This window comes from Halichoerus grypus, chromosome 10 (genome assembly GCF_964656455.1).
Source record: "Halichoerus grypus chromosome 10, mHalGry1.hap1.1, whole genome shotgun sequence".
Classification (NCBI taxonomy): Eukaryota; Metazoa; Chordata; class Mammalia; order Carnivora; family Phocidae; genus Halichoerus; species Halichoerus grypus.
In genome coordinates, this window is record NC_135721.1 from 64,504,010 (window position 1) to 64,517,676 (window position 13,667).

At 41.0% G+C, this 13,667-nt stretch overlaps 1 protein-coding gene across 4 annotated transcripts in view; it reads right to left on the reverse strand.

The window, feature by feature from the left end:
• The window catches only part of EML6 (EMAP like 6), a 260,832-nt gene that overhangs the window by 23,555 nt on the left and 223,610 nt on the right, over window positions 1–13,667 (reverse strand). The gene's annotated exons all lie outside the window — the stretch shown is intronic.

Consider the following 13,667-nt stretch of genomic DNA (forward strand, 5'->3'; position numbering starts at 1 on the left):
AGTGGAACTTTGAAGTCACTCAGGGAAACAAAGAAGAGAGTTTCCACTGGGCAAGAAACTTAAGGAGGGAGCCTGGCAAAAGAGCAAACAAACTGGATAATCAGGGGAGAGGACTACGGACAGGCTTGAGCTCTGAGAGAGTAGAAGAGAAGCTTTGCCAGTGAAGACAGAGCAGAGGCAAAAAGCCAAGGGGAGGCCTGTGGCCTCGAGCTTGTGACTGGCTGTTAAGTAACGAGGCGGCAGTGTTCTTGTGCGGCACTGGGGGGTGCAGGCTGCAACACCCACCCTTGCCAGTGGGTAGTCCCTACTGCACAGCCCCATGGACTCTGTGGAAATGGCACACTCTTGGGCAGGGAAGGACCACGAGGTCGGTTGGTGCTGCAATCCTGTCGTCTGGCAGCTGGGCTGCTGAAGAGAAAGCTTAGGCTCACTTGAAGACGTGAGTGGTCTTCCCAACACGAGCTCTCACCCCACAGAGAGCCCCCCAGAGGTGGCCAGAGCCCCGTGTTCACCCCTCTTTGCCCCCTCCCCAGGGTGCTGGTGGGGCAGAGCACATGATGACCTGAGATGCACAGGAGAGGGCTCAGAGCCAAGTCTCTTAGGGAAGCGTCTGAAATGATGGAAGATGGGAGGAAAATCAGTCACACCCCCAGATGAGCGCAACATGACAGCCAACTGGGGAGTGAGGCTCAGAAAGCAAGTAAGAAACAAAGTTGTTGCAAACAGCTTCTATAAGAGAGGGGTGTGGGTGTGGAGAAAATCAGCTACTTTTAGCCAAGAGATGAAAGTTTGGAATTGTTTTCAGTGTTGTTAGTCAGACAATGTTCAAAGGGTCCTTGGAGGAAACATAGCTTTCTTCAGATTCCAAAATGTGGCATAAAATGGTCTAAGAGTCTTCAAAATGTCTTGGGAAACCAAGCTACTTTTGATCCTTTTTTGCAGGAACCAGCAGATGATCTGAGCACTGTTTCAGTATTGTCCTCCAACGAGACTTATCAGCCCATGGGTGGGCTTCAGGTACTTATGCTAAATTGTGTTTGCACCTGTGCACTTTTCTGGGGGAAATGAGGCATGTCTTTAGCAAATTTTCGAAGACGTATGTGATTTGAGAGAGAGAGATTAAGAACCATTGTGCTCAGATAAATTCAGGTTGAGGAAAATTCTACAAAGCCATGGGAGATCTCCATTATCAAAACAAAAGGAGCTGGATTCTGTTAAATGTATTCCTATGTCTTCCAGAACCACCTGTAGAACTGCTCAGTGGTGAACTGGAGTAGAAGGGAGAGAGTCAGACAGGAGAATAATGGGATGCCCTGAGGGAAGCCTGCCAACTTCCAAATTCTTTGGACTGAAGCCTATAATATAGCCCATCTCCCCCTTTTTTTTCTTTACAAAAATGGGGATATAATCCCAGACTTGGCCATTTTAGGTGAATATCAATTTATTTGGGTGAAAAATTGAGGGCATAAAGAATATAAGAGGAACTATGAATAAGGTGGGCAGACTATTGAAGAAGCCACTCCAGCAATCCAAGGGAAGGATGATGAAGATCTTGACTAAAGCAGTAGTTGTAGAGAAGGAAACAAGGGAATCTTTAAGGAAATACTGGCAAAGTAGACTTCAAGAACTCTGTAATTGCTTAGTTGTAGGCATTCAAGGAGGAAGAGCAATTCAAGTGGAATACCAGTTTTCTGCCTGGGCACCTGGTGGATGGTGGTACCAATGACTGAGACAGGAAGAGAAGAGTCATGACAAAAGATAATGAGCTCCCTTGTGGCATGTTAAACTTTGGACGTCTGTGGGCTGGAAGCCCAACTGAGAGGTGGGACTCAGAGAATCATCAGCCAATGGGTGGAATATATGAGATTATCAGGAAGAGAGTTGGAAGCCTAAGGACCAACAGCATGTGAATGGCTAGAAGACGGGGCAGACATGGGACACCGAGAAGAAATGATTGAAGAGGTAGGAGGAGGGCCAGGAAAGATGGTTCCTAAAAAATAAGTGAGAGAAGAATGGATATAACTTCACTATCCTACATGGTATCCACTGGCCACATGTGGCTCATCCAAATTAAGACGTGCTGTAACAGTAATATAAACACCAATTCTGAAGACCTAGTAAAAATAGTTTTTAAAAAAGAAAATAAAATGACTCATTAATAATTTTCACAATGATTATGTGTGGAAATAATATTTTTAATATATCGGGTTAAATAAAATACATTATTAAAATTAATTTCACCATCTCTTTTAACTTTTTAAATGCGATTACTAGAAAAATCACCTATGTGGCTTGCATTGTATTTCTACCGCACAATGCTACTCTAGAAGAAGCACGTTCTTCCTCTTAATAAGACAAAGAGGATTTGGGAATCTGAAAGTCACCATGTCTGCAGGATGGCAGGGACAGAAGACTAACTGATAGAATGGGCTAGAGAGTGAAGGAGAGATTTGGTAAAGCCTGGATGAGAAGAAGGAAGGTAAGGGCAGGAATATGTGTGCAAGTGTACAGGATCAGTGGGAAGATTAACTTATTTCCCGAGCAGAGTTTGGTGGGGATGGGAAAGACTAGAATGCATTTCTTGGCTGAGGACATGGATCCAGTTCGGGGGGAGTGGCATAAGAGATATAGGAGTGAAAGGCAATGATCAGGGAGCAAGGATGGCTGGCAGGCTGAGGTCCAAGCACCAGCTGAAGGACCAGCCTTGAATAGGAGGAGGGACCTCATCCTTCTGAGAAGAAAGGAAGTGAATGGTTTACATGGGGTAAAGGATGGGAAGCAAAACAGAGGAGCGATAAAGAAGTGCCAAGATAGAGTTCATGCCCAATAGCTTCTGTTTTCTCCATGAAGTAGGGTAGAAAAGCCAAGAGTAGGGTGTAGGGTTTGGGCAGGAGGATGAGGAAAGGCCAGAACTGTCTTTCACTGTGGAGTGGCTGGCAGAGGGAGCCAACCAAAGACAAGAATGAACACGAAGGAGCAGTGGAGGGCCTCAGTGTCCCTGGCAACATGGACTCTGGTGAGGGCAGTCTGCACTAGTGCGATTTTCTAGTCAGAAGAATGGAGGTATGTGCTGTAGGGGAAATACAGGGGTGAAAAGCCAAGAAGACTGGAAAAGTGGCATTCAGGCAGACAAAACAATGAGGCCAGGAGGAGTTGATGAATCTAGAAAAAATGGAAGTATCAAGGTATCTAGGATGGTTTAATGAGGATTAAGATCAGGATTACTGGGAATGAGAAATCTAGAGGAGAGAAGTTGAAGACACTGATGGAGAAGGGAGCTACTGGTGATGATATAACCCCTGCCTGGCAGGAGCCGGCGGTCAGTTCGTTGACCGTTAGCGAAACTCCTCAGAGACAGGAGGTTGATAACTGACAAGGACAGGAAAGGGGAAAAGATGGCAGAGCATGATGGGAACTTCAAAGGAGTGGGGTGGGGCTGGCCAAAGAGCGAGCCAATATGCTTTACAAACACCCACAGAACACCCGATCCCCCACACCCTACAGCTAGGGACACTGTTTCAAGGGGCACGAATCATGCACCCCAACAACTGCTTCTCCAAACACCTCCCCGGTTACCACATTACAACCACACAATAGGAGGAAAAGGGAGGGTAACAACCCCGGTAGCGCCCACTCCCGCCAAATGGAGATCTGAGACATGTTCAGAGACTTGAGAGAAACAAGTGCACCCAACCCTGCCACTGTCCTGTAAGAGACACTCCCTCTCATCAGAAAATCGCTCACCAGTGTGTGACGTGTTCCTTACCTCCATGAGCCAGTGGTTTGAGTCAACCGTTTACACTGTAAGAGTATGATTTCCTGGGTGTATTAATCTTTAAAAAAAAAAAAAATCACTCTACCTCTGCATTTTCAAGCCCTGGCACATTTTTTTATGATAAAAAGTGAACAAACTAGGCTCTAATGAATGGCAGGTTTGATTCCTAAAATTATCAGTTATAGCAAAGTCATTATTTTGCTTCAAACCATACATAAAATCAAAAGAAGTGAATAAGGGGAATCATTTATGAAGGTAGCATTAAATTCCCTTAAAAAACCCAACTATTCAGAGTTACATAGGCAAACAACAGGCATTTGAAATGGTTAATTTCAGCATTTTGAGAGTTTAATAGATACCGTAACTTCACATCCTCCCACCTTGTTAAAGAACAGGAAACTTGCCAGCTTCTACCTACTCAGACCAGCCGGGAGTGCAGAACTCGACAGAACTAAGGGGTGGAATAAAGAACAACTCAGCCTAGAGAGAAATGCTCTGGAAGAGCAGGGATGCTCCTTGGCCTGTGTGCCCCGCACACGTGCAATCGCTGCCCCCGAGTGAGGTTTGAGCCTGGCTTACACGCGACAGACAGGCAATGGCATGTCTCCTAAGAACAAACTCTTAGGCTCTTTAAGGTCAGTCCATCATCACAAATGGGATGGAAATGGAGAATTCAGGCTCCTTCCCATTTATCAGACCAAGCTTCAAGATAGGATGTAGGGGGTTTGACAGATCTCAAAATGGTAACTTTGAGGGTGAATTCAGAAGCACCTGTTAGCAAGACTGTCAGTTCTTAGCAGCTCTTACAATCTGAGCTCACAAAGCAGCTACTGATCAATGATGACAAAGGGCCTCTGTGAGGCCAGGGGAGCGAGGAAAGGGGAAGTGCCAGGCTGTTTATTCGTTTATTTCCCCATGGAGGGGAGCACTGTCCTGATTCGCCAAGTTCATCATGCCTCAGGCAAACTTGAAATGGGCAGTGACTGATTAAATACAGCATTAAAAAAAAAACAAAAAACAAAAAACGAAAAACTGGGGGGCAGGTTTCTCTCCCTGAACATAGCAGAAAAGGTTAGAAGAAAAATTTGGGATTACCTAGAGATGGCGGTTTCTTTCAATTCAGGGAAATCTAGCTAACTTTTGCAATATTTTTACACTTCGCCACTTGTGAGCATGTTTTTTGTTTCACTGTAAATCCACTGACAGAGAAGCTTTGGATGTAAAATAGGTGTGATGGCTACAATAACACAGACTTGTCTTTTCCGTTCTTTTTGCCTTGGGTTATTTAAATAGATTTAAACCAAACAGACATTTAATTCCTAACAGACAGACGGTATGAAGATAAAATTGTTTAACCTGAGAGAGCTGTCCCACGCCAGATTCTACATGGGTCACACCGTGCCCCACAAAGATGAGACCACCCATGGATGCTAACAAAATGAAGGTAAATCTGGTTGCTGACCAAGAAGGGATTTGTAGGCCATTTTGAGGACAGATGAATATATTTAAATATTAAGAGAAGCAGGCTAAGTAAATTCATCCATTCATCTACTCATTCGACAAACATTTGTTTACCATGTACTGTGAGCACAGCACTGCGTTAGGCACATGGGGAGAACCAGGACAGCACGGCACTAACCCTTGAGGCACTAAGAGACTCACAGACAAAGCTGACAATCCAGTGGAACTTTAAGCATCTTGATACCATGGACCAAAATATTCAGGATCCAAGGATTAAAGGTGGCTATTAATTTGGGGCTGAAACAAAAACAAAATTCCTTTAGTGTTTCTTTATAAACCCACGGTGTATCGTTTTCTTTATAAGATTTTCTTTTTGCTTAAGTTCATAAATCTGTATAAACCAATTCAGAAGGGATATGATAAAGTAGGAGGTCAATTTTAGGGCCTTCCCCATTCAGCTGTAAGCACAACTTAGGAAAAGGTTTGCAAAACCCTAGTGCTAGAGTGCAGTCTTGAGGTCATTTGGTGCTGGGATCCAACCTTTCAGAGATGAGGAAACCAGCATTTATAAAAGGCTCAGAATCTGCTTCTAATTGTGGATTGGTAAAAGCGTCTTGGTTTCCCAAGGAACATATGGCATAGATTGATGGTTAAAAATGTACTAGAGGGACTAAAATATTAATGTAGGAGTATTCACAGATACCTCCTTTATAATCCCCTGCTAAGAATAATTCTGGCAATGCCACCCCAGCATCTCCTCACACTGGGGAGCTGAGATGGATGGAGGGTGACATAATTTCGCACACCATGGAGGACTGGGAAAGAGACTCCACTCAGGACAAACACCTCCCTCATACATGTTTGGGGGTGCCCAAACTGCCCTCTTCATAGTGGAACACTTACTGAGACGGGAAGGAGAGGATCACCCTTCAGGATCTTGATTTACCTGTAGGTCCAAGTGGGGGTTACTAAGAGATACTGCGATGTTGACAGCTGGGGTCAGTCAAATGTGGGTGAGTAGTTCAGGGGGCCACTGGTGCCTGGGGCAAGTCCCTGTGCGGGGGGACTACTAGAGGCACCATTCATCCATCCACATGAAAGGAAGCTCATAGCACATATGAATGATCAGAGGAGGTGCCTGGTCCCCTGGATCACCCAAGTCACACACTCCTTGCCAGAAAAAGGGGACAGTTAGTCTCAATGCCACAGAGACTAGGAGTGAGGACAGTTGTTAGGAATTGCCTAAAGGCAGAAGCCAGGGGGAGACTAAACTGAGAACTGGAAAAATGGCCAGGGGTGCCAAATTCTTAGAGGAACAAATTTCCAAAATGGATTATGGATATAAAGACAAGATGCCAACAAGATCAAAGACTTTGATATCTAGCCCATGGATATCAGTGACTAGAAATGGACCTAAACCTTGTTAAATTGTTAAGGAGTTTATTCACTCAATCAACAATCATTTACTGAGTGCTGGCACTGTTATCAAATTCTGAGAAAAGGCATTGTATCAGAAATTTTGCTTTCACAGAGTTGACATCCTACCTGCAGGAGAGGGGCTTTATGAGAATCCCCAAATCTGGCCAACAACAAAGGCCTGTGATTGCTCACCTCTTAAGGCCTCCCACAACAGAAGTGGGATAATAGAGCAAAGCCCAAAAAGGTCATCCTCCATGAAGCCAATCTCAGACTTGGCAAAAAACAAGGACAAACAAAGAAGATCTTGGCAAGCACCACAGGCAGAGCAGAAGGATGACCAAGGACCCCATCCCACTGTGTTGGAGATAACCTCACACAACCTGAAACCAGGGCATGCTGAGGCAAGATTCTGGTCAAGCCAAAGTCAGTTTCCCTAATCTCATGTAAACATGTTGCAGTGTGTGAGAATTGTTTTGGTGTGGTTATACCTTCTGAGCTTGCAGGCATGTAGTCAGACCATCCTAAGCACTTGGGTATGTGTTTGGGGAGGAGACAAAATATTAAAAGGCATAAAATAAAACCTCAGGAGAACAGTAAGGGGAGGCTCTTCTATTTGGAAGAAGTTCTCCTAAGTATGGCTGTCTGTTTCATTGGCGTACTCTGGGGACTTGCGAAGCCTTAACACAGGCTAAGGAAATGCTGTTAGTTCCTGCCTTATGTAACTATGCTTACAGCTTTCCAATACTCCAAAATTAAAGAAACTTTACATCTCTAACTTTTGTACTGTCATCTTTCCATCACTGACATCACTGTCCTATTGTGATGACCAAGCAGATTGCTGTCAGAGCGGGATTAATGCCAAGGACTCCTGCAGGCCCTTGCCAGAATGCAGCCAGCCACTTTCCAGATAAACACTGCACACCTATTGAGGTTTAGATGTAAAAGGAAGCCCCAAGGGAACTGAGTGTTGCTTTGACTTTCACTGATTCAACTCTTTTTGTAAAAGTTAGAGACTCCAGAATCAAAAAACAGGGGACTTTACAGATGCCAATGGTTTCAAATATTGGAGGTAATGGTAATAACACAGTTGATATAAAACTCTGTCATTAACTAACCTTTGCTATAAAAAATGGCCAAAAATAGAGAATGATTTCAAATTAAAAATTTTAACTGTGAAGATTTCTACTTTAAAATATGTGAATTACTCCAACTAAGAAGACCCCAAAATGAAGTAGCTTTACTAGTGAAATTTACCAAACATTTGAAGAAGAATTAACCCCAATTCTTCCAAAAATAAAAATAAAAAATAAAAAAGGAGGGACCACTCCCAAACTCATTTTACAAGGCTGATATTATCTTGATACCAAACTGGAAAAGGACACTACTAGAACATAACAGGCCAATATCCCTAATGATTATAGATGCCAAAATTCTCAATAAAATACCAGCAAACCTTATTTAGCAGCACATTGAAAAGATCATTCACCATAATCAAGGGGGATTTATTCTGGGGATGCAGGAATGGTTCAAAATAGGCAGACTGTCACTGTGATACATCACAATAGAATGAAAGAAAAGAATCCTATGATCATCTCAATAGATGCAAAAAAGCATTTGACAAAATTCAACGTCCAATCATAAGAAAAACTCTTAACAAATTAGGCATAGAAGGAACATATTGCAACATGATAAAGGTCATATAAAACAAGCTCATATCTAACATCATGCTCAGTGGTGAAAGGTTGAAAGCTTTTTGAGATTAGGAACAAGACAAGGGTGACAATTCTCACCACTCCTATTCACCATAGTACTGAAAGTCCTAGGGTGAAATAATCAAGCAAGAAAGAGAAATAAAAGGTATCGGAATTGGAAAGGAAGAAGTAAAACTGTTTCTATTTGCAGATGACATGATTTTATATATAGAAAATACTAAAGACTCCACCCAAAAACTATTAGAGTTAACCAATGAATTTAGTCAAGTTGCAGGATATAAAATTACATGCAAAAAGTCAGTAGCATTTCTATATGCTAACAACAAATTTTCTGAAAAAAGATGTAAAGAAATTGATCCCATTTATAATAGCATCAAAAATAATAAAGTACTTAGGAATTATTTCAACTAAAGAGGTGAAAACTCTATGCTGATAACTGTAAGATCTTGATGAAAGAAACTGAAGAAGACAGAAAGAAATGGGAAGGTATCCCATATTCATGGATTAGAAAAATTAATATTGTTAAAATGTCAATACTACCAAAATCCATCTATAGATTAAATGCAATACCTATTTAAGATCCCAATGGCATTTTTTACAGAAGTAGAAAAAAAACACTCCTACAATTTGTATGGAACACAAAAGACCCCTAATAACTAAAGAAATCCTAAGAAAGAAGAACAAAGCAGGAGGTATCACACTCCCTGATTCAAGGTATACTATAAAGCTACAGTCATTAAAACAGTATGGTACTGGCATAAAAACAAATAGACCAATGGAACGGAATCAAGAGCCTGGAAATAAACCCAAGCATACATGGTCAACCTAATATTTGACAAAAGAGCCAAGAATACTCAACGGAGAAAAGACAGTCTCTTCAATAAATGGTTCTGGGCTCATTGGATATTCACATGCAGAAGAAAGAAACTGGACCCATATCTGATTCCACTCTCAAAAATTAACTCAATGGATTAAAGACTTGAAAGTAAAACATGGAACCTGGAAACTCCTAGAAGAAAACATAGCAACAAAACTCCTTGACATGGGTCTTGGTGATGATTTTTTGGTTATGACACCAAAAGCTCAAGCAACAAAAAAAAATAAACAAGTGGGATTACATCAAACTAAAAAGTTTCTGCGCAGCAAAAAAAAAAAAAACAAAAAAAACCCAAAAACACCAAAAAAGTGAAAAGACAACCTATGGAATGGGAAAAATATTTGCAAACCATGTATCTGATAAGGGATTAATATGCCCCCCCCCCCAAAATATATATATATACCTCATACAATCCAGTAACAAAGGAAAAAAACAAAAACCTTAAAAAAAATGGGCTAAAGGCCTCAAGAGACATTTCTTCAAAAAAGATATAGGACAGGCCAATAGGTACATGAAAAGATGAACATCACTAGCATGAGGGAAATGCAAATTAAAACCACAATGAGCTATCATCTCACACCTGTTCAGCCATCATCATGAAGACAAGATAGATAGTGGATGTGGAGAAAGGGAACCCATGTGCACTGTTAGTGGGAATGCAAACTGGTATAACCACTGTGAAAGACAGTATGGAGGCTCCTCAAAAAATTAAAAATACAACTACCAGATGATCCGGTAATCCCACATCTGGGAAATGTATCTAAAGGAAACAAAACCACTAACTTGAAAAGATATTTGGACCCCAATGTGTGCAGCACCATTACCTACAATAGCCAAGACACGGAAATAACCTAAGTGTCCCTCAAGCAATGAAGATAAAGAAGATGCAGTATAATAAAGAGTAGAATATTAGCCATTAAAAACAGAGGAATTCCAGCCATTTGCCATATGCTGTCATTTATATATGGAATCTAAAACAACCAACCAAACTTGCAGAAAAAGAGACAAACTTATGGTTACCAGAGGTGGAGGGGAAAGCTAAGGAGAAATGGAGGTAAGTGGTCAAAGGTACAAACTTCCAGTTATAAGGTAAGTATGTACTAGGGATGTAATGGAGAGCCTGAGGACTGTAAACATAGCTGTGTGGTATACAGGACAGAGAGTAAATCTTCAGAGTTCACCTCTCAAAGACAAGGTTTTCTTCCTTCTTTCTTTTTTATTGCATTTCTATGAGAGGAAGGAGGCTAGATGAAGCTACTGCAGTGATACATTTCACAATATACGACAATCAAACCATTACGCAGTAGGTCTTACATTTATACAGTGATGTCAATTATTTCTCAATAAAACTGGGAAGAAAACAGAAAAAAAGAGATATATTGACATTTACCTACTATTGGATGGTAGGGAAATGAAAAAATATATATGGGTACTAAATATTTCCCCTGACAGTAGCTCAACCTCGTAATTCTTTATCATTTAGGACAAAAACACTAAAGACGATATTCAAATTTAAAAGTGATTTTCTAATTATATTACAGACCCCCTCTCTGGAAAACAAACAGTATTTAATTAAGACACAAGGCTTGCTTGATAAAAGTGTATAAAAAGGTTTGTTTCTTGAAACTTTTTCTTACCACGTGATTGGGTACGTTACACAGCCAGGTCAAAGAGCTGAACATCTAGACTACATACGTCTAATCAAGAGATGACTAGAACTATAAATGTCATCATTTCTACACTTATCCATAATTCATAAGTAAACTACATTAAACTGGTGCTAAGACAATACAATTTAGGTGTTAAAAACGAACTCTTCTACCTCAGACATTTTCCTAAAGGGAGAGATGACCCTCCCAGTCTGAGACGGACAGGAGAGGGGACAGCAAGCCGAGGGCCCGGCTGAGGAAGGGGAGACACACTTTAGCTCAGTGTGGGATTCTGATTGCTGGTCATAAGTTATGCAGCTTCTGAGGTGAGAAGGCAGGGGGAAGGGGTTGAACCTCTCCTTCAAGTGAGAGGTGGAAAATATAATGTTATAAAATAGAAACAGAAACAGTCAATTCCCACATTCTTTTCTTCATCCCTGGACAGCCAGCCAAAAGCTGCAAGCCTCAGCGCTTGTTAATAAAGGACCTTGAACAAATACAGACTGCTGACTCAGGTGCCGTGAGAACACAACCCCTGAGCTCACCCGTGTACCCACTCAGAAGAACAGAAGTTACTGAATATTTATATGCCAATTTCCATAAAAATACTTCACTTGGTATTTATTTTGTATTTTTCATCACAGAGTTAGGTTTTTGTCTGAATGCATGTTCCAACTAAATATATCAAATAAAAATCTCCATTATTCCCATTCCCCATGCAGATGGTTAATCTAAGTAGTGATGGGAGGAGGAGATGGGGACAAGTGTGTCAAACAGGAGATATTTCAAAATCAACTAGGAACCATGGCCCAATCACGTGAAACTTGGGAGACCAATGGCTGGTCAGCTCATTTGGATCTTATTAACAGACCACATGCCACTTTTGGAGATATTATAGATCCTATCTATAAGTTATGAAAAAGATGTCTTCGTGATCCACCTGTATTGCAATCATGCACTTACCTCATACCCAAAATTGGGATTGCATGGGTATTTAATCCATACAAAAAATTGGGTATTGGCACTAGATACTTGTAGCGCTGTAAGTTTCTAATTTGTTCTTTTTCTTAATGTGAAAATAAAAACCTCTGGAGATGGGCCAAAGATGTTCCCATGTTATTTTTAAAGATATGTGAGAATATAAAAATGTAATGTGAGTAAAAATAATCAATTTTAAAAAGTGACCATTCTCAGTGTACTAATGTTTTCTACAAGTTAATTCTTCTGACATCCCTAGACAGGGGTGTAAAACTATGGCTCATCAAAACTGATCCATTTAAAATTAGGTAGAGCTTTAAATGTCTCTAATAATTCTTGATACCGATTTGGTTGTATTTACTGGTATCTTGAAATGACTGTATATATTCAAAGGCATTTATAAATTATAGGAATTACTGTTCAACAAAATGGCCAGAAGCTCTTTTCTGTGATAATAATACTAGTGTCCATTAGGAAAAAAAACATGAAAGGAGCATGAGCAGGATATTTTCCACCCCTCCATGTCTACTCTCCACCCTTCTCTCCTCCTGCTCTGAGCCCTCCAGGGCTGGCCTTTGACGACCCTTCAGCTCTGACTGGCTTCAGCTTGAGAGGGGCATCAGTGGAAGATGAGAGGGTCAGAGGAGAATGCAACTGGGGAATTTATTCCCTGGAGAGCTCCTTGCTGGGACTGAGGTCGGTGCCCTTTAACCTTCACCGTCGGGTCTCAGCTCCTGTAAGGCAGTCTGCTCCCACAGCTAATGCTCCCCACATCTGGCAACAGCTTCCCCCCCACCAACCTCTGGACACAAGAGTGGTGGAGCAGCTACCCCATCACTATTGTTTCTCTTAACCCTGCCCACACCTTTGTGACTAGTCCTTTCATTAAACTCTCCCCAAATTACTTCCTTTTCAGAGCACTCTTTCTTTCCTGCTGGGGCCACAACTGACAGAGAGCTCAGGTCACACCCGAAAGACTTAGGTTATACCTCTCACGGTGCACTAATTCTAAGAAATTCTATCTAAGATAATAGGTGCCCTATATTTTTACATTCTTTGAAGCCAATTTCAGAGAGCTCGAGCCAAGAATCAAAACCAGAAAAGGAAAAGAAAGCTTTCTCATCTTTTACACAACATGATCCAATGTAATCTTTAGAAATACAATATATATAATATGGTGCATTGAAGCATAACAAATGTCCTATTAAAACAAGGCAAAAAGAGTTAAATTTAAAATATCAGTTTACTTCATGATCTTAAAAAAAGTTGTTTTTTTTTTTCTTTTCTATTTTAGGTCTACAACAATTTAAGCCACCTCCAGGAGTTATGGGGAACTAGTGTGCACTCACAGAAACCAGATTCCATGCTGGCACAGGAAAATCAATGATGAGTATGGGACCAACCTCTTGTCAAAAACAAGGACAATTTCAGAAGTACATGATGGTACTGTGAAAAAGCCACAGATACCAACCCAAAGAAAGGTCTGCTAAAGACCACACAGTGACAATTTAAACATTAAACAATGATAACAATAGCACCATCAGAATCGGCTGCACCTAAAAAGGTTATACTATTACCTCAAGAGACAAACAAGAACTATGCTTTTAAAAAGGAATATATACCAACAGTAACCAATTAACCAGTGCTGAGTTTATCATCAAAATATGAGGACAAAAAGAATGAAAAATGATTTAATGGATTTTTCAAAAGAAAACAGTAATTTGTTTCACTGATATGACTGACTTTGAGTATCCAAGTAGTTACCAGTCTGAAATGTCCAAAGTCCTTTCCTGCTA